Source organism: Rhincodon typus, chromosome 4, assembly GCF_021869965.1.
Source record: "Rhincodon typus isolate 14 chromosome 4, sRhiTyp1.1, whole genome shotgun sequence".
Lineage (NCBI taxonomy): Eukaryota > Metazoa > Chordata > Chondrichthyes > Orectolobiformes > Rhincodontidae > Rhincodon > Rhincodon typus.
This window is the reverse complement of record NC_063335.1, coordinates 61,985,155-62,009,265: the sequence shown is the minus strand read 5'-3', so window position 1 is coordinate 62,009,265 and position 24,111 is coordinate 61,985,155.

Below are 24,111 nucleotides of genomic sequence, written 5' to 3'. Positions count from 1 at the left end.
CCTTCCTCCAAGTCATTAATATATGCTTGTTAAATCAGATGACGTTATATTAAATTAAATTGAGCCTTGTTTCAAGAAATTGTTATTGGAAAAAAATGTTTGCTAATTTAAATTTAATTTGCCTATAGGTGAAAGACTTACTGTCAGCCCCATGGGTGCATTGCAACAGTCATCAGATACATGGATGATGGACATCTCAACTTCAAATGTGAAAACTTATGCTAGTCTGCAAATAATAATAAATGTTTATGGGAAAGATGGCCAGAGGATGTTCACAGTTGGAATTGCAGATGAACTGACACAAGTAAAGGTGAAATACGTATTTTGCACTCTCATGTTCCCTTCATTGTTTCTATCCTAAAGCTGTTGAATTGTAACTGGAATATCTATCTACAGTCACATGTTAGTCATTCAGCAACGCAAGCAACAAGTAGCTGACATATATGTCTGAACTTCAGGAGTGAGTTCTGGCAGGCTAAACAGCTATAAGAGCTACATGCATCTGTGCAACAGTCAATTTCTGCATCCAAGCAGGGAATATACGATATAACAATCAAGATTAAGGGTTTGAGTTCACCCTCTCTCTCACTCATTCAGAGACACAACATCAAATTTAGAACCCTTACCACCATCTAAATTGAGGTCAGTTCATTCGTCATGAGCCAGACATCAAACCTGGGATCATTCTGGTCTCTGTGCATGAGTACAGATGCTAAACTTGCTGAGCCAAAGGGAGAACACATTCTCCCTAATTGTAAGGTATTTACATGTTCCTAAAGCTTAATAGCAATTCTCATTGATATTTTTTAAAGATTTGAATTAATTCCTCTTTACCTTGTAGGCTGAATTGGGAGGTGTGGGATTAGTTTATAAGCTTTGTGTTACTCCCAAACCCAATGGCCTGAGGCAGCCGTGGAAATTAGATTCCATCGACATGAAGTGCACTGCCACAAAAGAGGAGCTATTGTTTACATTTAATTGTTGTGTTAAACCCACTGACATTCAAGGCAAGAAACTACCAACACTGAATCCTCTGGAAGATCCTCTTCCTGGTAAACAAATATCAATCTAACTTTGTGTTATTTTATTATTAGCCATCTATAATATAATAGTTTTTTAGTAATTTATTGTAATCTAGTAACAGCATTATTTCACACATAAAGCAATATTCTATTTTTCACAATCCCTGTTCTCTGCACATCCTGTACAGCCACTGTCACTGAATGAACTTACAGTCACTAGCCAACCGTAAGCTGTATTCTTTTTTTCTAGCAGTCGAGCTAATTGTCTGTCTGTCACAAATGTTAACTGTTAGATCAGAGAGACCTGGATGTTTATTTAGGTTTCATATACATGTCGTGAAACAACCAAAATAATGTCAGTTTTTCCCTCCAATGTGGTGATTTGCATGGAAAACAGTTTCAGTTCAACTTCTCCATATATATTTTGGAGTCCAAAAACATTTTATGCATTGTTCTTTGTTCAGCCGATCTGTATGATACATGTTTACATGTTTTAAACACTGTCTTTCTTGCTAAAACACATCTAACTATTGTTTGGACCTCATTATGAAATCATCAAACCTACATTCTTCTCAAAGATAGTAGGAACTGCAGATGCTGGAGAATCCGAGACAACAAGGTGCAGGGCTGGATGAACACAGCAGGCCAAGCAGCATCATAGGAGCAGAGAGGCTGACGTTTCGGGCCTAGACCCTTCATCAGAAAAGGGGGAGGGGAAGGGGGTTTTGAAATAAATAGGGAGAGAGTGGGAGGCGAATAGAAGAGGGATAGAGGAGAGGATAGGTGGAGAAGAAACAAACAGGTCGAAGAGGCGGGGATGGGGCCAGGAAAGGTGAGTGTTGGTAGGGAGTTAGGAAGGGGATAGGTCAGTCCAGGGAGGACGGACAGGTCAAGGGGGCGGGATGAGGTTGGTCGGTAGGAGATGGAGGTGCGGCTTGAGGTGGGAGGAGGGGATAGGTGGGAGGAAGAACAGGTTAGGGAGGCAGGGACGAGCTGGACTGGTTTTGGGATGCGGTGGGGGGAGGGGAGATTTTGAAACTTGTGAAATCCACATTGATACCATTGGGCTGCAGGGTTCCCAAGCGGAATATGAGTTGCTGTTCCTGCAACCTTCGGGTGGCATCGTTGTGGCACTGCAGGAGGCCCAGGATGGACATGTCGTCTGAGGAATGGGAGGGGGAGTCTATCCCTCTTCTATTCGCCTCCCACTCTCTCCCTATTTATTTCAAAACCCCCTTCCCCTCCCCCTTTTCTGATGAAGGGTCTAGGCCCGAAACGTCAGCCTCTCTGCTCCTATGATGCTGCTTGGCCTGCTGTGTTCATCCAGCCCTGCACCTTGTTGTCTCTACATTCTTCTGGTCATTCTACCTTTGGATCACAGACTTCACACCACCTTTTATGAGATAAAAATTGAAAATACTGGAAATACGCAGCAGAGATTGAACCATCTGTGGAGAGAAAAATACAATTAATGTTTCAAGGTGATGATCTTTTTTCAGAACTGAGAGATATTAGACATGTAACAGATTTTTAACTCAGCACAGGAGCAGGCAAGGGGAAGAGGGGACAGTGAAGAAAATTATCCCAGATTGCAACGGGAATTTGATCAGATGGGCCAATGGGCCGAGGAGCGGCAGATAGTGTTTAATTTTGAGCTAAATTAGAGGTATTGCATTTTGGTAAGGCAAACCAGGGCAGGACTTATTTAATGGTAGGGCCCTGGGGAATGTCACCGAACAAAGAAATGTAAGGATGCAGGTACAGGTTCCAGAAAGTGAAACTGTAGGTAGACAGGGTGGCAAAGAAGGCAGTTGACACACTTGCCTTCATTGGTCAGAACACTGAGTATAGGAGTTGGGATATCATGTTGTGGCTATACAGGACATTGGTGAAGCTGCTTTTAGAATACTACACAAAATTAAACTTGAGAGGTCCAGAAAATATTTACAAGGATGTTGCCAGGACTGGAGGCTTTGAGTTATATGGGTAGGCTGCATAGGCTGGGGCTTTTCTCCCTGGAGCATTGGAGGGTGAGGGGAAAGATTTAAAAAGGACCTGAGGAGCAATGTTTTGACGCAGAGGGTGGTGCTTGTATGGAACAAGCTACCAGAGGAAGTGATGGAGACAGGTATAATTACGACATTTGAAAGGAATCTGGATAGATATATGAATAGGAAGGGTTTAGAGGGGTACGGGCCAAATGCTGGCAAATGGGAATGGTCAGATTGGAATGTCTGGGCAGCATGGAGGAGTTGGACAGAAGGGTTTATTTCCATGCTGTATGTCTCCATGACTCTATAACTCTATAAAAGAACATTTAAGCCTCCAATGGAGTAAAGTTTATTGTATAAGATAATGATGTTGAAAGGGGTTAATGGTGGAGACCGCATTAGCTCCCCTCAACCTGTTGATATCATAGGGGTGGGGAAAAAGGCAGAACCCCATAGAGTCTTTTAAGATGAAGATGTATATCCATAGGCTTCCATTATTCTTAGTAACAATGTAATTCAATAAACAAAATCTTGTTGAAGAAATAAAGCTTCTTGTCATGAGTCAATAAATGTGGAGCTGGAAAAGCACAGCAGGTCAGGCAGCATCCAAGGAGCAGGGAAGTCAACGTTTCAGGCTGAAACCCTTCGTCAGGACTCTTGTCATGAGTCTGAGTAGTGGTTTTCCGATAGCACTATAAACCAAGGAAAGGGAATGGTGGCACCAAACTACCTGAATCAAAGCTGGCAGTCATTGGCATCGCAACATGCTTTTTAGAGTGAGAATCTTGCTAGTGAAATTTCCAAATTTAACAAGAATGACACATCATGCTTCTCTATACTACTAGAAATCTTCTCTACTGATGATGCTTCCTAAACTGAATGTTTCCAGACATGGTTGAGTGAAGCTATCACTTACTCATATGAGCCTATCATTAAGCTACTGATCGGTTTCTCCGTCCTAAATTTTGCTATGCTGGATAGCTTTGAAGCAATCTATGCATATATTCCCTCCTTCTTTGTCAGTTCTTCAGCAGTGGGCATGACTTGCTTCCAATTCAGAAAGGGTGGGAGTGGGCTCTGCATGAGGGATCCATGTGGCTGAATAGTCCAATCCTGGACCACAGACTCTGCCACAGATGAGACAAGTTGTTTGATGAGACAGTTTAGTGGGACACTGATTCTGCACACTCTTTCCACTACTTGCACTCAGCTTCCACGTGTTCCTCTCGGTGATGCTCAATGGATTGGTGCCTTGACAGAAGCTTCTTCTCCAGCTTATTCATTCTAGGGTGAGCGATTTCCACATGTTGTTAGTGATGTTGTATTTGTTTAGGGAAGCTTTCAGAGTTTTCGTAGCATTTCTTATGCCCTCCTGGTGATCACTTACCATTGCAGAGCTGGGATAGAGCAGTTGTTGAGAGAGTCTTGTGTTGGGCATGTGTACAATGTGGCATGCTAATTGTAGCTGATCATGCATGACCAGTGCCTCGATACTGGGGATATTGGTCTGGACTCACATGAGTACACTCACACTGATACACCTGTCCTACTAACTAATTTTCAGAATTTTGCAATGGCAGTGCTGGTGATTTCTATCCAGATATTGAGGTGTCTGCTGTACATGATCAATTTGTCTGATTCATCCAGGAGGGCAGGGACCAGGGCTGTGCTGTAGAACATGAGCTTGGTTTGAGTTCCTGGGCTTCAGAGACTCTGCTCCTCAGGCATCTGAAGGCTGCGCTGGCACTTTGGAGTTGATGTTAGATTTCATCATCAATGTCTGCATGCAACAGAAGGATCCTGGGGTGTGGGAAATGATCCACATTATCCAGGGACTCACCATGGATTTTGATGATCAGGGACAATGTTGTATGGCAGGAGTAGGTGGGTAGAGAACCTTTGTTTTCCAAATGTTTTGTCTGATGCCTATCCTCTCATATGCTTTGGTGAATGTATTGATGGTTTGTAGCTTGACCTCTGAATGTGAACACGTGGGCACTGTCTACATTCTGCAGCTCAATCACTGAAGTTGGGGTAATCTTGGTTCTGGCCTGGAGTCACCAAAGCTTGAACAGTTTCCTGCTCATTCTGTTGGTTTGCTGCATTTCAATGGGGACTTACTGCTGCTGGAGGGAAGTTCATTACTGGTGCAGCATTCACAAAGTAAGTACGGTTTTTTGAAAAATGGGGAGTGAGAAATGTCTCTGACTGCTACAGTCTAGGGAATCAGCAGCAGAAAGGGTTCCAAATTCTCAGATGCATTTTTTGAAGTATTATTGTAAAGGCAGTGACACTATCTAAGCCCAAAGACATCTTGGGTCTATAAGACATGGGGGATAGTTTCCAGCCATGTACTGCTCAACCTCTTTGCACTCAGACATTATCCCATGGAACTATTAGACTACCAGCTAGAGTAAGCAATGTTTCTGGGACAAACTGTAGAAACAATGCAGACAGGATGAATCAGTTTTTAAGAATATTTTGATAATTATTTTGCAAAATAAACATGGCCTGCAATTGTTATGGGTGATTTTAATCTGCATATTTACTGAACAAATCAGAAATATAAGGTTATCATGGAAAATGAATTTGTAGAGTCCATCAGGGATTGTTTCTGAGAGCAGTATGTTGCAGGCCCCACCCAGAAGATCTATTTTAGATCTAGTAATGTGCAATGGGGTCAGGTTAGTAAAAGTACTCATAGCTAAGTATCCTCTAGGAGGTTGCACTTACAATGTGGTAGCATTTCAAATTCAGTTTGAGACAGAGTAATTTAGGTCTCAAACCAATGTCCTCAACTTGGTCAATTACAGAGGCATGAATAAAGAGTTGACTAAAATGGCCTAGGAAAGTAGAGTAAGGGAAATAGCAGTGTCTGACATTTAATCAGATATTTCATAACACTGAACAAAAACTTGGTCCAGTCAAAAAGAATGGTTTGATGGGAATGATGAACCAGTCATGACTAATAAAAGCAATCAAGGAACATAGCCAGTCAAAAACTAAGGCTTACAAGTAGTGAAAATTGGTGGTAGTCCAGAGGATTAGAAGATGTTTTTAGCTAAGTACAAGTTGTGTAAGGAAGACTTATTACCATGAAGCCTAGCAAGGTCTCTCGGCATATCTTAAAAAAAAACTCACTTTATTAATTAACTACCCAGCCCCTGTGACACCATCACATCTGATTCCAGCCACACCTCGCATGCATCTTTGCTGAAACAACTTGCCACTCAGCTGATATCTGCGGAAAGACCGGCATCCCTTGTGTTCACACCATCTTTAAAAGACTACTGTGCACCTGGACAACAATGCTATTCTGAAGCCTGCTTTTAATTTATTCATGAGATGTGAAATGCTTAGGCCAACATTTATCATCCAACCCTAATTGGTCAGAGGACAGTTAAGAGTCAAGTGTATTGCTGTTGGCCAGGGTCACAGTTTCCTTCCCTAAAGGGGAACCAGTGTTATATTCTAGGGGATCAGCAGCAAAAAGGTTTCTAAATAGTGAGCCAGATAGAACTTTCCTGACAATAAGCAATAGTTTCATGATCATCATTTGACTCTTAATTCCAGATATTTATTGAATTCAAATTCCACCATCTGTCATGGTGGGAATTTCAACACAGTACCCAGAACAGTACCTGCTGGATTAATACCACTAGGCTAAGTCCAAATTGCATAGGTTTTTTAGAGGGTTTGTCATCATGAGGACTAGCGAATTCTCTTGCCATATCTTAACAAACTCAATTAATTATTTATCTACTTAGTCCCTATGGCTTCCACAATGGCATCATGATTTCCCAACAGAGACCTAGAGATTCTGATGGACAGGGTTAACAAAAGGTGAGGAGTTCTCTTCCCAGAGGACTGACAGAAGAGGCCTCTGCACCACACCTTCTCAGTCTGGTCTGAGGTCGCCATCTGGTCAGTGCCATGTGCAGGGTGTCGAAAGAAGGTCATTGATGTTCCCTGCAGTACTCGGATAAGTTCCCCACACTTGCCTCAGCTACCTCACACTCAGTCTGTCTCTACTTCTGTTTCTACCTTCCACAAAGACACATGCTCTACCACTCACTAGTCTGTTCAGTGCATGCAATACCTTACCTAATTTGCTCTTACTTTTGCCACACTTCCCACCCTCCAATCTCTTACTCTGTCACTCTCTCCCTCTCTCTCTCACACACACACCTCACCATCACTAACAGCCATGCCAGCTATGTTCATCTTACTCAATGCATCCCTTTCTCTCAGTTTGGTGATGTGGGGTGGTCTCCGACATTCAGCTGTTCACCCCCTATGAGGACAGAATCTTGGACCTTGCAGGAAAAGACTGGGATCGCACTTGTGGGGTTGTGAAAATATCCATGTCCCATCAACTGAGTAAGTACTACTCTACATGCCACTGCATCTCTCACAGGAACCCTGCTGTTGGTCACATTCCTTGCACACTATGTGCAAACACTGGATGCAATGTCTTCTCTCTTTCTTTTGTGTCTTCCTGGTAGAACCAGCATCTCCACAACCTCAGCAGAGGAAATGTGCAGCTCCCCCAGAGGCTGCCTGTTGCACCTCTGAAGATGAAAGTACCAAGGCCTTAGAGGAAGCATCAGTAATGCTGGCTGTTGCACCCTCTACAACTCAGATTTCCGAGATAGTAAGAACTCAGATACTGTTACCTTTGTGGGAGTGGCCAGGGCAGAGAGTGAGGGGTTGCAATCTGGTGTGCACCTCACTATGACTGTTCTAGCTGGTTGATGAAGAAATGCCCCAGTTTGCTGGCAGTTGAAGGATTGCCAGAGACTAAACACTTACGCATCCCCAGGCAGGATAGGCCCTTGAGGAGTCAGCATTCTGGGACTTCATTAACGTGCATAGGGAGGAGCCTTGGAGGTCAAAGCCAAGGACAGTTAACTTGCCTTTGACAAGAGGACCCTCACCATGTCTGGTTGTTCAGGCACAACCTGCCCACACCCCAGAATCACCGTGACCAATCTTTCCTGGCCAATGGGCTTCACTGCTGAGCAGCTGCAAAGGTAGAGAGTGCAGGAAGACATAGTGGAGGGAGACAATTAGAAAACAAGTTAAGGGAAGGTGCACTGACCTCTACATTGCCGAGGCCAGGCGCCAACACTCCGACACCTCCTCCTACTGACCCCTTGATCATGACCCCACCCCCGACCACCAAACCATCATCTCCCAAACCATTCACAACCTCTTCACCTCAGGTGACCTCCCACCCACAGCCTCCAATCTCATCGTTCCCCAACCCTGCACCGCCCACTTCTATCTCCTTCCCAAAATCCACAAACCTGAGTGTCCTGGTCGACCCATTGTCTCCGCCTGCTCCTGCCCCACCGAACTTATCTCCACCTATCTTGACTCCATTTCCTCCCCCTTGGTCCAGGAACTCCCTACCTACATCCATGACACCACCCACACCCTCCACCTCCTCCAGAACTTCCAATTCTCCGGTCCCCAACACCTCATCTTTACCAGGGATGTCCAGTCCCTATACACCTGCATTTCCCATACAGATGGCCTAAAGGATCTCCGCTTCTTCCTGTCCCACAGGCCTGACCAGTCCCCCTCCACTGACACCCTCATCCGCTTAGCCGAACTTGTCCTCACCCTCAACAACTTCTCTTTCAATTCCTCCCACTTCCTACAGACAAAAGGGGTGGCCATGGGTACCCGCATGGGCCCAAGCTATGCCTGCCTCTTTATAGGTTACGTGGAACAATCCCTCTTCCATACCTACACTGGCCCTAAACCCCACCTCTTCCTCCGTTACATTGATGACTGTATTGGTGCCGCCTCGTGCTCCCATGAGGAGCTTGAACAGTTCATCCACTTCACCAACACCTTCCTCCCCAACCTTAAGTTCACCTGGATCATCTCTAATACCTCTCTCTCCTTCCTGGACCTCTCTGTCTCCATCTCTGGCAACCACCTAGAACCCGATATCCATTTCAAGCCCACCGACTCCCACAGCTACCTAACATACACCTACTTCCTCCCACCCACCTTCCTGCAAAAATTTCATCCCCTATTCCCATTCCTTCGCCTCCGCCGCATCTGCTCCCAGGATGAGGCATTCCACTCCCGTACATCTCAGATGTCCTCGTTTGTCAAGGACTGCAAATTCCCCCCCTCAGTGGTCGAGAACGCCCTCCACCGTGTCTCCTGCATTTCCCGCAACTCATCCCTCACACCCCCTCCCCACAATAACAACCAAAACAGAAACCCCCTCGTCCTCACGTACCACCCAACCAACCTCCGGATCCAACGCATTATCCTCCGACACTTACGCCACCTGCAATCTGACCCCACCACCAAAGACATTTTTCCCTCCCCCTCCTTATCTGCTTTCAGGAGGGACCACTGTCTCCGTGACTCCCTTGTCCACTCCACACTCCCTCCAGCCCCACCACACCCGGCACTTTCCCTGCAACCACAGGAAGTGCTACACCTGCCCCTACACCTCCCCCCTCAACCCCATCCCAGGCCCCAAGAATTCTTTCCACATCAAGCAGATGTTCACCTGAACATCTGCTAATGTGGTATACTGCATCCGCTGTCCCGTTGTGGCCTCCTCTACATCGGGGAAACCAAGCGGAGGCTTGGGGACCGCTTTGCAGAACACCTACGCTCGGTTCGCACTGAACAACTGCACCTCCCAGTCGCAAACCATTTCAACTCCCCCTCCCATTCCTCAGACGACATGTCCATCCTGGGCCTCCTGCAGTGCCACAACGATGCTACCTGAAGGTTGCAGGAACAGCAACTCATATTCCGCTTGGGAACACTGCAGCCCAATGGTATCAATGTGGACTTCACAAACTTCAAAATCTCCCCTCCCCCTACTGCATCCCAAAACCAGCCCAGCTCGTCCCCGCCTCCCAAACCTGTCCTTCCTCCCACCTATCCCCTCCTCCCACCCCAAGCCCCACCCCCATCTCCTACCTACTAAACTCATCCCGCCCCCTTTGCCTGTCCGCCCTCCCTGGACTGACCTATTTCCTCCCTACCTCCCCAACTACACTCATCTTTACTGGCTCCATCCCCGCCTCTTTGACCTGTCTGTCTCCTCTCCACCTATCTTCTCCTCTATCCATCTTCTATCCACCTCCCCCTCTCTCCCTATTTATTTCAGAACCCCCTTCCCCTCCCCCATTTCTGAAGAAGGGTCTAGGCCCGAAATGTCAGCCTTCCTGCTCCTCTGATGCTGCGTGGCCTGCTGTGTTCATCCAGCTCTACACCTTGTTATCACAAGTTAAGTGAACTTTGGTGGCACTGGTGACAATGGCTTATAAATGATTGTGAACTTTTATGTAAGTTTCTGTATTTTAATTAGACATAAAGATTGTTAATTTCTTTGGGAAGGCCCAAATGGAATGGCCTCGTGGTGTTATCGCTGGACTGTTGATCCAAAGACCCAGATAATGTTCTGGTGACCTGGGTTCGAATCCTGCCACAGCAGATGGTGGATTTGAATTCAATAAATATCTGGAATTAAGAGTCTAATGATGACTGTGAATCCATTGTCAATTGTTGGAAAAACCCATCTGGTTTACTAATGTCCTTTAGGGAAGGAAACTGCCATCCTTACCTGGTCTGGCCTAAATGTGACTCCAGGCCCACCGCAATGTCATTGACTCTTAACTGCCCTCTGAGCAATTGGGGATGGGCAATAAATGCTGCCTAGCCAGTGACGCCCTCATCCCATAAACAAATAAAGAAAAAAAAAAATCACCATCATGCCCACAGTTGATAGAGGATTGTGCTGAGAGCCTACTGCATGATGAAGAAGCAAAAGGAACAAGGTAAGAGTGTGGCATTGGGTCATGCTGACATCTTCCGCCATCCTCGTACAACATCCCTATTGTATGGCTGTCACTGACCCCGAAAGTGTAACTGTCAATCAGTTTTCCAGCAGAATCAATAGCAGAATTTTGCATTACACTCAGGAGAATAATGCTTTGTGATGGCCAGGAATTAAGGATCCCACAGATCTGTGTCATATACTGTGCATAGATCTGTGCGCAATGTTCTTTCCCTTTTAAAAACCCTGTCATTAGTGGGCGCTGCAGCCCCCTCTCTCACAGGTTGAATCACTAACCTAGTCCGGTCCGAATGTGGTTGTAGAATTTTCTTCCCCATCACGTACTTTCAGTTTCCAACACAACGGAAGGTGACAGTGAATGCTGCTTGGCCAATGGCTTCTAACCTCCACCTGAATGTACCAATAGCCCCCAAATATCTACAAACCCTCTCTAGTAGCTTATCCTGTGAACCACACAGGCATCACAGCTCCCCAAATCTCCACCCAGTCTTCATGTGCCTGCACCTGTCCATCTTTCTCACCTTGTCTCTGGTACGTGAAGTGATCATGCCAGGTGAGGTCAATACACTGACCCACCAAGCCTCCCTCCCACATTGCCCTGTTTCCAGTCATGCTTTACTGTATCTCCCCTTGCAGATATTATTATGGTCCTTTGCAATTGTAATCCCCCCTTCTACAGAACCTGCAGCCCCTGTCCAGAAGACTAACTTAGCAAGTTTCATTCCTGTGGCAATGGCTATATTTGTCCACTGCCCCCTTAGTTTCTGAAGATGTGCCTAAGAAACACGTCCATGGCCCATGCTTTTGACTGACCTATCAGTCTTGAATGAGGTGTTTGGATGCCTGACTAGTGTTTGTATATCTCCCCGACCAGTTTACTCCTACACGCTGGATTTGCTGCTATGGAGCCTCCCTGACTAGAATCACTCCAACAGGATCCCTGACCGTGGCCATACTTCTGGACTGATCTAGAAAGCTGCCCTGACTTACCATGCCAGAACACCCTGACTGAAGAGTGCCTCAGTATATTTCAGTAAGGACCACTCCCCTAAGACTTTGAGACATGGCTGCTTGCTTGCTGCATCTCAGTGTGTCTGCAAAACGTCCGCCCCTTGAATGAAGACTGCTGATTAGGAAGGCAAGCTGCCTGGCTGTGTGACCGGGTGAATTGACACAGCAAGGCATGGATAGTACAAGCATACAAATAGGCAAATGCTAAGAAAGCAATTGAGCAGCTCTAAGTTGTAGTCTGGTACAGTCTGTGTGCTGGGTGCCTGTTACTGTGTGAAATGTGTCCGCTTTGCACCCTTTCAATACTAGCTGCTGGTGTGCTCTGCAATGCAATGCTTCCAGAATGCCCTGCCAGTGTATTGGAGAGGTGGCATGATTGCTGCTGAAGGGTTGGTAGATGCATTATGCTAATATTTGTGGATGCGGAGTGCATGTGGCTGGTGTCCATGGGTCATGCCCTAGCCTGCAGTTTGATCATAGGAGCAAGTGATGAACTGAGTCCTCCAGGTACTCGATCTAGTTTCCATGCCAGATTTTCTCAACGAGTAACTTGTTGGATGAATTCAATTAGCTAGAAAGCTGGACATTAATGAGGTGAGCTGTCAACAAGGTGTTTAACAAGCAATAAACCCCCTTAATCAGGACCTTGCTCACCGCTACCTAGCGAGAAACTTGCCTCACCTCAAGTGGTAAGCATAAAAGATGTCGTGAGTTGCTCCTGATGTCAAGTTAGGCTTTGTTGGACTTTTTTTGCCGGATTCTGACACACACCTCACCATATTATCTGAATTAAGATTGAATGGGAAATGGGAAGTGCTTTGTAACCTGGGCGTCCTCGTACACCAGTCGCTGAAAGTAAGAATGCAGGTGCAATAAATGGTGAAGAATGCAAATGGTATGTTAGATTTCGCAGTGAGAGGATTCAAGTACAGGAGCAGGTATTTCTTGGTGTGATTGTTCAAGGCTACACCTGGAATATTGTGTACAATTTTTCCTTACTTGAGGAAGAATGTTCTAGCGAAGGAAGCCAAGGAAAATTTACAAGACTAATTCCTGAGATGACAAGACTGATATATGAAAAGAGACTGGATCAGTTAGGACTTCATTCACTGCAATTTAGAAGAATGAGAGTTCTCACAGAAATCTATGAAATTCTAATAGGGGCAGACAGGATAAAAATAGGGAGGATGTTCCCGATGAATGGGGGGTCAACAAAGAACAATAGCACAGGAACAGGCCTCCAAGCCTGCACTGACATATTTTGCCCTTCCATACTAAAACTGTCACTTACAGGGTCTGTATCCCTCTATTCCCTTCCTATTCATGTATTCATCTAGGTGCTTCTTGAATGCTGCTGTCACCACCCCTCCAGCAGCATGTTCCAGGCAGTCACTACCCTTCGTGTAAAAATATGCCTCACACATCTCTTTTAAACTGCATCCGCCGCCCCCACACACATTGAACCTGCGTCTCTTAGTAATTGACCCCTCCATCTTGGGAAAAAGACTCATACTTTCCACTCTATCCATGCCATTCATAATCTTATAAACTTCTATCAGGTCACCCCTCAACTGACTGCGTTCCAGTGGAAACAAACCCATTCTATCCAACTTTTCTTCATAGCTAAAATCCCCTATACCAGGCAACATCCTGGTAAACCTTTTCTGTACCCTCTCCAAAGCATCCACATCCTTCTGGTAGGGTGGTGACCAGAACTGTATGCAATATTCCAAGTGTGGCCTAACTAACGTTCGATAAAGCTGCAGCGTAACTTGCCTATCCTTATTCTTCATGCCCCTTCCAATGAAGGGAAGCATACTAAAAGCTTTATTTACTACTTTATCTACCTGTGCTGCCACCTTCAGTGATCTGTTGACCTACACACTCAGATCCCTCTGCATATCCATACACCTAAGTGTTTTGTCATTCACTATAATTTCCACCTGTACTTGACTTTCCAAAACGCTTCACCTCACATTTGTCCGAATTAGTCCACAACCAAGGGTCACAGTCTAAGGATATGGGATAGGTTATCTAGGCCTGAGTTGTGGAGGAAATTCTTCATCCAGAGAGTGATGAACCTGTGGAATTCTCTGCCATAGTAGATTTTCAGGCCAAAACACTGACTGTTTTCAAAAAGGAGGTAGGTATAGTTCTTATGGCTAAAGGAATTGGAGGGTATGAGGAAAATGTAGGAATAGTATATTGAGTTGGGAGATCAGTCATGATTATATTGATTAGCTGTACATGCTCGATGGGCTGAATAATCTATTCTTGTTTTTATTTTCTGTTTCTACATTTATGCTACATCGCTGTGACCTCTATGTTTCTGCCCAATGATTCAACTGGCAGTAATGTGTTTGAACTCTTGGACAAAACACATTTCAGCTCAGTAAAGATAACAGAATAACAACCATCTAATTGCTTTCCAAAATTTGATGGAAGTAACACATCAATCATTGTACATATTATTGTCATTGGACAGTTTGGATTCAGAAGATGAAATGCTACCTTTTGAATACTTATATATGCCACATTGGGTTCTAAGTGGCTCTTCACTCTGACGATGAATCAATGGGTTTAGATTTAGCAGAAACCTGTGAAAAATTGTAGAAAAAATTTGAATCTGAATTAGTTTCATACTCTATTGAAAATGGTTTAATTCAAATACTTCATGGAATGTGTTTTGATTTGATTTACTATTATGTAATAATAATAGGTACAGTGAAAAGTTTTACGTACAGTACAGGAAGATCATACCTTACAAAATGCATAAGGGTAATAGAACAGAGTGAGGTATACAATGTTATGGGTGCAGAGAAAGTGTACAAAGAGTGAAGTCAACATTAAATTTAAAATTTGAACTGTCCATTCAGAATCTCATAACAGCAGGGAAGAAGATGTTCTTGGATCTATTGGTCTGTATGTCAAACTTTTGTGTCTTCTGCCCAATGGAAGAGGTTGGAAGAGATTACAACCAGGGTGGGAGGGGTCTTTGATTATGTTTAAGCATAAATGTTGTCAAAAGATGGAACATTGGCTTGCATGTTGGACTGGGCTGGGTTTACAACTCGCTGTAGTGTCTTATGGTCCAGGACAGAGCAATTGCCATATCAAGCCATGATGTATCCAGATAGAATGCTTTCTATCTTGAATCTATAAAAATTGGTAAGAGTCTTTAAGGACATGCTGAATTTCCTTAGCCTCCTGAGGAAGAAGACCTCAGAGTTTGGAGATTACTTTGGTTGGAATTATAATGTTGAAGCTAGAGCTGTAGTCAATGAGTAGTAGCCTGACGTAGATATCCTTGTTATCCAAATGTTCCAGGGATGAGTATAGGGCCAGGGAAATGGCCCCAGTGGTGAGAAGGAAAAAAGAGAATCAGAGCTTTGTAACATTGCTGTGGCTGATGTTGGTTATTTATGTTCCATATGATACACTGGCCTAGTATTGGATCACAATGCCGATTTTTTTTTCCATACCACACTAAATAGCCAGCTAAGCTTTCATTGGACCAGATATCCTGGTCTCTGAAAAGACCAGACATATGACCTAAGATGTAGGTCAGGACTCCATCAAAGCCTCAGAGTGCTGACCCCATGGGAATTGCTCAGCAATTGCCCTGTTTCCTGGGACTCTGAATATGGTGGAGATTTTGGACAGTACCAACTGACTAACCTAGATTGTTACCCAGGAAATGGGAGACATGAAAATCCTTGTATAACACCTGAGTAATTATACAGATGAACACCTGATTATTCATCAATAGCCCCAGAACAGAGATCTAGCCAGAAGAGCAGAGGTCCGTTGCTATGGAAAAAATTGGCATGCAGCAGTAATCGGATGGTGATTGCCACTCTTTGTAATATTCAAGCAGATGATTTTAAAGAGACTTCGAGTTCTAAATTACATTGAATTTGTATAAAACTAAAGCTGTAAAGCCAGACAAGAGGTTTGAAGAAGCTAAGATTCAAAGGGATAAAAATAGTCATGAGGGTTTCAGCAGTGATGGGAACAGCAGTAGATGAGAAGATTATATAGGGTTTCTTGAAGGACTGCAGTGCATGGAATGGAGGTACTTTACATTGCTGTTAAACAAGGAGTTTTCCAACTTAGTGACAACAAAGGAACAGTGTGGAGTTTAGGGGAAATGATGGCCTAGTAGTATTATCACTAGACTACGAATCTGAAGACCCATTAATTTGCTAGGGACCTGGGCTTTGAATCCTACCATGGTAGATGGTGGAATTTTAATTTAATAAAAATCTGGATTTAAGTCTAATGGTGACCGTGAAATCATTGTCAATGTTTAGGGAAGGAAATCGCCTTCCTTACTTGGTGTGGTCCGCATGTGACTCCAGACCCACAGCAATACAGTGACTCTCAACTGTCCTATGAGCAAATAGGGATGAGTAATGAATGCTGGCCTAACCAGTGATGCCCACATCCTTTGAATAAAAATAACGGTTGCGGTCAAAATGGTGTGCGATACGAAATGGGAATGTGGAATTGATGGTTCCCCGATGCAATATTTGCACCTTTTTTTAAGGTAGGGGAAGGTAATGGGTTTGCAAGATTCTGCTGAAGAAACTTTGACAATTTCTTGCTTTGTATCTTCTACATTAGAGTTGTCCAAACTTTTTGTGTGAGGGGCCTCATTTCTATCTTTTTCTCACTTATTGCAAATTGAACGAATTTCAGAGAGATGACATTTGGCACCATATTTTAATGTGAATTACAAAATAAATTCTGAACGGTGAAGAAAAGATGCAATATTCTGAGTAAAAGTGTGCCCAAGCAATAAATGAATAATGCTTAAATAAGTAATTATAATGGAACAATAAAAAGTACCAGATAGCAACTAAACTGTAAGAACTTTTTGTCTTTTTGTTTAAGAAATTGAACCAGAGGTGGATAGAGTGTGAGTGACAGACTAGGCCCCAAATCCTGTTCATCAGTGAGAAAGAGGGACCATGATCTCAGCTGTGTTTAGTTACCATAACCGACGTATTTACCCCTGGCAGTTCACTCTCAATCCAGCCTTGTCAAAATCCAAGAAGAGTGGTGTACAGAAACAGATTACCTTCCAGCCTACATTTTCCTGCTCTCTTAGATAGATATGTAGATAGGTTTTGGAGAGGCTTGGCTCACTCCCAATCTGAGTGTTCACACTTACTTACTCTCACTTACTCCTCTCACTATCTCTCACTCTCTCCAACACCTTCCCCATCTCTGTCTCTCTAATTTCCTCTCACATACTATGACTTTCTCTCCCTCCATCTTACTCTCCATTTCACCATCTCATGCTATCAGTCTCACCTTACCCCCACCTTGTCCACCCCCATTATCTTGTCCACAATTCTTTAGGGGGCCAGTGCCATCATGGACATTTGAGAGCATTCTCTTTCACCTCCTCCCCACAAGGTACACCAGGAATATGGAGCCTCTTCCCTACACCTCAGCAGACTCAGCACAGTGACTCCACTGTCCAGGCATGCTGTGAATGAAGTCACTCAAGTTTGCATTTTTCATGGTTCCTAAAATCACAGAATGTTTCTCTTCTGCAGACATGAGTGAGAAATAGCTTGTGATCGCCTGAGTGATTCCTGGTGGATCTGTGACTTCCATTTAGCTGTATTTTGAGTACCAGCTCAGTTGGCTGCATAGGGCGGCATGGCAGGCCAGATCCTGGCCCCTGAACTGGTTGTTTAACAAGCCAGTTCTAAACAGTATATTCAGAGCACTGAGAGAGGGAATGAGTATTCAAGTCAGTAAATTGAATGCTATTCAAGGCAACATTTGACTTGAATGTGGCAGCAAGGAATTCTTACAAATCTGAAACCATTAGAAATCAAGGATGGAGTGGGAAAGGCCAAGTAGGCACTAAAGGACTTTGGTGGAATATCGTGCAGTTGGATATTGGTACTATTCTATAATCAGTTAAGAAATTCAGTACTGTCCAATGCAGAGCAGCCATTTCACTATTTGCATCCATGTTTAAACTTAAGTTATAATCAGCTTTGGAATTAATTAGTTTTAGCATCTTTAACATCAATGAGCAGATTATTCATTGCACTGTTGATGTTTCCTGAAATTTCTTTGTTGATGATTAGGTGTACATGGATGATGCAGTAATTGATTAACTTAAATTTGTCTATGTTTCTTGGGTTGGACCTACATGAACTATTTTCCAAATTGTCAGGTAGATGGCATTGTTGCAGCTAAGCCAAATGGACAGCTGGTTCTGGAGTGCCGGTCTTCAGCATTACAGCTAACATAACATTAGTAATTCAGCTCATTGTCAGTATTTTATCAAGATTTACTTACATGAACAGCTGAACAGAATCTAACATTGGTTATAAATCACCTGTTCTTTCTATTCTAGTGCAAGCCATGAGAGTACCTCTTGAGAGGAATTGTAACTGTCATCAAAAATGCAAACATACCCTATCCAAAAACTTCAATATTCATAAACACATTTTTACAAAACTTAATTACACAATACCTTAAATCTAAAAGAAAATCAATGTACTGTGAATCATAGAAATCTGAAAAAGTAAAGAAAATTTCTGGAATGACTGAACAAATCAGGCAGCATCTGTTCAGAGAGAATGGAGTTGAGGGTTATCAGATCAGCCATGATCTTGTTGAAAGGCAGAGCAGACTTTATGGGCTGAATGGCCTACTTGTGCTCCTACATCTTAGGGTTTTATTGTCTTATGAATAAGATTTTACTGCGATTTGACTGGTGGATGAGCAGGTATGGGCTAGTAAAATGCTGGAGAGCCACATTGGGTGAACTTCCTAATGCAGTCCTGCCACCAGGCAATTTTTCCACTGATGTGATTAGCTGTGACTTGGCTATCACCAAAAGGGACCACTAGTTTGGGCTGCTGTTACTGTTGGCAGAACAGACCCTTTTAAATGGAAAGTAATCTCAGTGCAAGTAAGTAATGTCGCCACAGACTCAGAGGACCAAAAGAGAGACAACTGGTTTAGTTTGAGTGTCACCCATCTCAGACAAAGTGTGAGGTGAGGTTAAGATTGTTAAGGTGGGATCTTCATGGTAGCCTCAGCTGGTGTGGGAATTCAACCTGCACTGTTGGCATCACTCTGTGTCACAAGACAGGCATCCAGCCAACTGAACCAAGTAAACTCCTGAACCATCAGTAGCTTCCTGGTAGTGGGAATTACATTCTGTAACATGACATTTGGAAACATAGTTTGACCAAAGATCAGTAAACACGGATTATTCATTCCACTTGCATCAGATCATTACAAGCATGAAGGGAATTTAAGGTTAAACAAGAAAACAATATTTACTTAGACCTAAGCCTGTGGTTGACATCTGGTTGAGGAAATCCATTGCTTATCTCATCCTTCCCAAATGAGGCTTCCTTTTCACAAAGATACCCTTTCCTCCAGACAGCATCTGTTTGATTGCTCTGGCTGCCCTGGTCGGTGCCTTCCTCACCATTGTCACCCGCTGCTGAAAGGTCTGGCACATCGGCTCGAGCTGCCCTCTCTCACTAAGCCACCAGTTGCTGGAAGTTCTATTTACAATTTGTATGCTCAGGAAGAGGGTCTAGTTGCAAAGCCCACCCAGATGGCCCCATGTTGCCATTCTTTACTGTTCTGATTGTTAGGGCCTGCTTGCCTGTTGGTCCCTGGCAAAGAAAAAATTAAAACTCCTGTGTGGGTACTTTAAAATGCAAGTGTCCTCTTGTTCTTGCAGCTTCAGCAGCTGTCCTGCTAATGGTGAAAAGTGTAAGCTCTCTGTTTGCGCTGGCAATGAGGAGAACTGCCCACCATTGTGGATTGTACAATGGTCCTGATGGGAGCGAATTAAGAGGTTGCACTAAATAGATGCCACTACAGTCTCACTGCCTGCCTGCATGTGTTTGAGCTCAGCATTGGTTCTCAATGTCAGGGTCCTTCATTCATCAGTCAGATCCTGATCAACATTTTCTGTGACCTCCTTTCAGGTAAGTTCTGACTTGCTTAGTATTTTCAGCGTTTTTAAAAGTTTGATTTCCAGCATCCAAAATATTTTGCTTTTTGCTTGAGGGAAAGGGTTTTTTAAATTTCCATTCAGCAGGAGAGTGCTGGGCTCCCTATAAGATGGCTCAGCAGCTATTCTGCCACTTCCTTGTCAGAGTGATAGTCTCTGTGTCACAGCAGGTGGTCCCGGTAAAATACTCATGGAACTTACCTTGTCATTCCTCTACTATGTGCATAATAGCCCATAATCCAGTGGAATGGATATAACAGTAAACTTCAGGTAAAACTCCCCCATATATCCAACAGCTCCCAAAAGAATCTCTGCTTTATAGCTTCAGTAATACAGTTCTCATGTGCAAATGTTCTTATTTTATACATTTTAAGAGCTATCGAAAAGGTTACTCAATTGTTACATTTTTACTCAATTTATTTGTGGAATACAGTGTTCACATATACACTGGAGATGAAACAAATGAAAGTGCTATTGGAACAGTTTTCGTTACTGTCCATGGAAACATGGGAGACTTGAAAACAGTGGCTAACAAAATCTAATTTGGAACTTGTGACTTTTCAAAAAGGGAAGGTAAGTTTGAGTAGATGAAGTACTCAAAATTCTGTTCCTTACCATTTCCTTTTTGCAAATTTTTGCAATTTCTGCTAATCCAACCAATTTTCCTCACTATTGTAACAACAATGTAGTTGTCTTTTTCTTCTGATTGTATTGTAACAAATGTATGAGAGTTGATTTAGCTACACTCTCACAATTGATTGAAGTTAATTAAGTAGTTTATATTCAGTATTTTTAAGTATGCAGAGTTATAAATAGAGAAGATATTTAGCCTCACACTTTATACTTCTGACTAATGTTAGTCTGTTGGGTAACTGAGCCAATTTTCTTTCCCATATGCTTTCTCCTAAGTTAATTAAAATGTTAAAGCATAGTTTTTACCTTTGCCCCTTTGCTGAAAATTTTCTGCCAGCCAACTTTGATTCCTATTTTCCACTTGCCATTGTATCCCATGATTTTTTATCTTTATTACCAGAATGCCATTTTAGAACGTTGTCAAAAGCTTTGTAAAAGATCTATCCAGATGACATCAAATACACCCTCATCAGTATTCCTCAAAATTTTTAATTTTTTTTTAGACACAAGCTTCTCTTAAACAGCCTGTGTTAGTTGTCATTTATCAATTCACGGCCAGTTGAACAACAAATTATATTGCATTTTTTTTCCTGTAGTTTATCCAGCATTGTAGTTAGGCTGACTGGCCTATAGATACGCAGGCTATTCCTTTCTCTCTTTGTAAGCACTAGTAAGACATCAGTAGTCCTCCAGTCCTCCATCACCATTCCTGAAGCTAGAGTGTATTGAATAATGATGGACGAGCCTATGCTATCCCTTGCCATGCTAAGCTGCTCTCCATTTAAATCCCTTTCAGCTTGACTAGTTCCCTAAAATTATGTCCAGAACTGCCAGTTCTCTTTCTTGGCTTGCCATGTACTTCCTTAGTAAAGGTCCTCTTGAGTGTGTTTAATGAATGTTGTACCTCTGTGCCTTTTAAACAGAAATTATCCCATTTAATATTAGGGTAGATGAAATGTTCTCCTTTAGCTGTCATTTTATTTCACGCTACTTAGTCATTTGTCTATGTTACGAAGGAGTGGTCAACACTTCTCTGATAATTAAAACTGAAATCCCCAGAGAAGCTTGCCTCACCTCGTAATCTGTTAAAGGAAATTTGAAAAATGGTATACCTGTCTCTCACCTCGCAATCTGTTATGAAGAAGAGGTGAAATAAAATGAACTCCTGGCAGTCACTCTACAATCAACAAGTAACAAATTATTTATCTAACTCTAAGAGTCAACAAATTAACAGAACTACTAATAAACTGAATAATTCCCCTTTAATTTCTAACTATTCTCAAATAAAACAAAATTCTAATGGTATGCTGTTCCAATAGATAGAAATCCTAAATTAGGATACAAGTCCTAAAAATTAAAGATTAATCTCTCGAAATTACAGCCAGGATGAGTCTTCTGGTATATTTTTTGCTTTCTTCACTGTCCTCCAGTCAGGAACGCCTTCCTCTGTCCAATGTTTGTGTCAGGAATTTTATCTAAGAGCGCCATAGTACCTTTATTTAATGGTGCTTACTCTGAGATCTTAGAGATTTCTGACAGAGCCAGTGATTTTCTTTTTCTTTAGAGCTGATGGCTTTTGAGAGCTGTACTCTCAACAGATGGCAGTTTGCTCTCACACCAATTTTCAAATGTCCTCTTCTTTTGTACCCTTGATAACCTATTAATTTCTTACAATATGATCGGTCTGAGGTCGTCAAAGTCATCAGATATAAATATAATTGAGCTTTGGTATCGAGGACCTAGCTTAAATTAATTGGTTAAATTTGAAAACCTGTTGTCTTGGTAAAAATGCTACTTTGCCTGCTAACAGAGTAGTCATTTGATACAATATTTCAATTCGAAGAACTCTGTGCATCTGCTGCTGCATGCAAACAATTTTTTGATCTCCAAGCCTAAAAAAATCATCCCTTTTAAAGGCACCATGCACTCTTTCTCCCCTATCATTTTACAAACAAATTCTAATGTCCTGCCTTCCAATCCACAATTACTATACCAACTTTACAACATCTACATATTTAGTACATGTTATGGACAAAAGAATCTTCCCTTATCATTTACAAATAGATTGTGCAACAACATGATGTGAAAAAAGTAGTCAGTAGAAGTATATTCAACTTTTAGTTATGCAACATTTTAGAAAAATCACTTGGAGACCATGCTGGTTAATAGAACCACTCTTCAGTGAAGAACCTTGCAGGGAGAAATGTATTCTCTACGCATTTAAATGAGTACTGATGGTGTTTGTATAATAGCAGCCATCAAAAACTTGGGGCTGAATTTTGCCAATGTTTAGCAAATTGTTTTAATCTGAGAGATTCATGACAGACAGTCCATGGTGATCTCTGTTGACTTTTCTCATGCAATCCTGTGATCTTTAGTTTATTACTTATGGAACTGGCCTCTTTGGCATTCATCTCATGCAATTGTACAGAAGAAGTAGCAGAAATACTTACTTTTGCTGGCACTTTGTGACATTCACAGCACTGGTGCCATATTCAAACACCAGCTTCACACTACTTCAGTTGTTCCAAGTCAGGAACTGACCCTCACATTGTGATCCTACACTATTGGAACCCAACAAGTGGTACAGAAATAGAAGCTGGCACCTCATTTCACTGCAGGCTGCTGGTGACCAGGATGGTTGAGGGTGCTTGAACAGGATCGCAACTAACTGAGTGAACTTTAACTTTCCCATTAACACTAATGCTAATTCATTTTATCCTAAAGAAATTTCTCTTCATTTACTATATCCAATTCCTTATACAAGTGTTAGTGATTTCCAGTGAAGTGTAATGAGCGGTAAGCCAGTACAATCAACACTAAGCTCAACCTCCATCTCTGAGGAGGAAGCCCCTCTATCCTCAGAAGATGGACCAGCAAATATTTAACCTACATCCTTTACCAGTTCAGATTTTCACCTCAGTTTGTTTTCTTTCTAAATTAGATTCAGGAACATAATCTGCTGAGCGCAACATTGATACGTCTCTGCAGTTGGTCAAGGAAAAAATACCACATGTCTCTGACATTGACAACTGCCAAAGACCAGGTATCTGTTCACGGCCAGGCAGAGGATGATCCCATCACCTCGGACATTAGTGCTTTCATCAAAATGCACGGAGAGGTTCATTAAGAGCCAGCAAATTTGTCAGAGGCAATAGTAAACTGGATTGAAGGATGGAGGAGCCTATCATTAATGTGAGTATTGTGCTAGCACCGGAGTGCATGCATCTGATAACTTCCATGGACAAATTGGAGTCATGGAGATCTATCTGCAACAAACTCTGTCTTTTTTTAGTTCACTTATGGGATATTGGCATCACTGGCTGGGCCAGCATTTACTCCCCTTCCCTTATTGCCCTTGAGAAGGTGATGAGCTGCTCTCTTGAACCAATACACTTCAAGGAATCACCTCGAGACTGGAAGTCCATGCTGAGGCCATGCCAGGCCAAGAGACTGCAATGTACTGCTGAAAGATCACCATTCCGGACCAAGAGACCATCACTGGCCACTGAGAAATTGCCACAGTGGGCCAAAAGTCCGCAATACCGGGCTAAGAGTCCGCCCCGCTAGGCTGTCCTGCCAGGTCTGCACTGTGTCCAG